We start from the raw sequence: 2,557 nt of genomic DNA on the forward strand, positions 1-2,557 counted from the left end.
GGAAACTGAGGCAAAGGTGGCCACTTGAAGGAAACAGAACTCTGGTCATTTGAGTCCAGTCTAGTTCTTAATAAAATGGGTCATGCAACCTCCTTAGATCCATATTACCATTTTATTCCAAGGAAGTCAGCTGATATATATATATATATATATATATATATATATTAAACTCATGTGAACTATTATAAAGAGCTCTAAATAGTACTTAGAGCATTCCACCATTTTTTTAAATTCCACTTTTCTCTACATACAAATACAGAGAATTATATAACCTGGTAACAATAGGAATGATATGATATTCCAGATAAGAGCAGGATAATGAAACTCTTTAAAACAGAGGGAATACATGAAGCTACAAAAGACAAAGGCTGAGAGGTTTTTAGTTGATAATATATATATATTTTTTTTTACTACCCATGCAACTTAGTGCTCATTAATGATGTCTGACAAATTTGCATCCATACATCTGCCTGATTAATGTGCCTGCTTCAAATACTTTGCATTCTTGAATATATCATAGTATTCTATGCAACTCCTCTCTCCAGTTGGCAATAGAAGACATGGATTCAATACACTGTCTGTCAACAAGACAGGTTTATTGCAATGGGTTTATGGGATAGTGTGTTGTACTGTACTGCGGCATGACACATGTAAGCAGCATTGATAAATCAGCTGGTTATCCATAAGCAGAACTGATAGTCACAAGTGAATGCAAGCATCAAAAATTAAATCCTGGTGTCATATCACATTGCAAATCCATGTCTGTTTTGTTATCCATTCACAACCCTGGATTTCCTTCAGCATTTTCTTTTGTAAATTTCTGCCCATGACCTTTGTCTCTCTAGAACGCTTGGGTATTCATAGATTCATAGATGTTAGGGTCGGAAGGGACCTCAATAGATCATCGAGTCCGACCCCCTGCATAAGCAGGAAAGAGTGCTGGGTCTAGATGACCCCAGCTAGATACTCATCTAACCTCCTCTTGAAGACCCCCAGGGTAGGGGAGAGCACCACCTCCCTTGGGAGCCCGTTCCAGACCTTGGCCACTCGAACTGTGAAGAAGTTCTTCCTAATGTCCAATCTAAATCTGCTCTCTGCTAGCTTGTGGCCATTGTTTCTTGTAACCCCCGGGGGCGCCTTGGTGAATAAATACTCACCAATTCCCTTCTGTGCCCCCGTGATGAATTTAAAGGCAGCCACAAGGTCGCCTCTCAACCTTCTCTTGCGGAGGCTGAAAAGGTCCAGTTTCTCTAGTCTCTCCTCGTAGGGCTTGGTCTGCAGGCCCCTGACCATACGAGTGGCCCTTCTCTGGACCCTCTCCAGGTTATCTGCATCCTTCTTGAAGTGTGGCGCCCAGAATTGCATGCAGTACTCCAACTGCGGTCTGACCAACGCCCTATAGAGGGGAAGTATCACCTCCTTGGACCTATTCGTCATGCATCTGCTGATACACGATAAAGTGCCATTGGCTTTTCTGATGGCTTCGTCACACTGCCGGCTCATGTTCATCTTGGAGTCCACTAGGACTCCAAGATCCCTTTCCACCTCTGTGCCACCCAGCAGGTCATTCCCTAGGCTGTAGGTGTGCTGGACATTTTTCCTCCCTAGGTGCAGCACTTTGCATTTCTCCTTGTTGAACTGCATCCTGTTGTTTTCTGCCCACTTGTCCAACCTATCCAGGTCTGCCTGCAGCTGTTCCCTGCCCTCCGGCGTGTCCACTTCTCCCCATAGCTTTGTGTCATCTGCAAACTTGGACAGAGTGCATTTGACTCCCTCGTCCAAGTCACTGAAGAAGACATTAAAGAGTATCGGTCCAAGGACCGAGCCCTGCGGGACCCCACTGCCCACACCCTTCCAGGTCGAGACCGACCCATCCACCACGACTCTTTGGGTGCGACCCTCTAGCCAATTCGCCACCCACCGGACTCTGTAGTCATCCACATCACAGCCTCTTAACTTGTTCACCAGTATGGGATGGGATACCGTATCGAAGGCCTTCCTGAAGTCTAAGTATACGACATCCGCCCCTCCTCCTGTGTCCAGGCGTTTCGTAACCTGGTCACAGAAAGAGACTAGATTGGTCAGGCACGATCTGCCTGCCACAAACCCGTGCTGGTTTCCCCTCAGCATAATTTGCCCTGCCGGGCTCTCACAAATGTAAGCCTTGATAATTTTTTCAAAGACTTTACCAAGGATGGAGGTGAGACTGACTGGCCTATAGTTGCCCGGGTCCTCCTTCCTCCCCTTTTTGAAAATGGGGACCACGTTGGCCCTTTTCCAGTCCTCCGGGACTTGGCCCGTGTGCCACGAGCGTTCGAATATTCCCGCCAGTGGCTCTGCAATGATGTCGGCCAGTGCCTTCAGCACCCTCGGATGGAGCTCATCCGGGCCTGCCAACTTAAAGGCATCCAGTTCTTCCAAGTGACTCTGCACCACCTCAGGATCTACGTATGGAAGTCTGGCACCTTGCTGCTGCCTCTCTACAACCCCAGTGAGAGACTTGTCGTGTCCCTCACTTAGGAACACTGAGGCAAAGAACTTGTTGTGGAGTTCAGCC

The sequence above is a fragment of the Alligator mississippiensis genome, chromosome 2 (genome assembly GCF_030867095.1).
Source record: "Alligator mississippiensis isolate rAllMis1 chromosome 2, rAllMis1, whole genome shotgun sequence".
In the NCBI taxonomy this organism is placed as follows: Eukaryota; Metazoa; Chordata; order Crocodylia; family Alligatoridae; genus Alligator; species Alligator mississippiensis.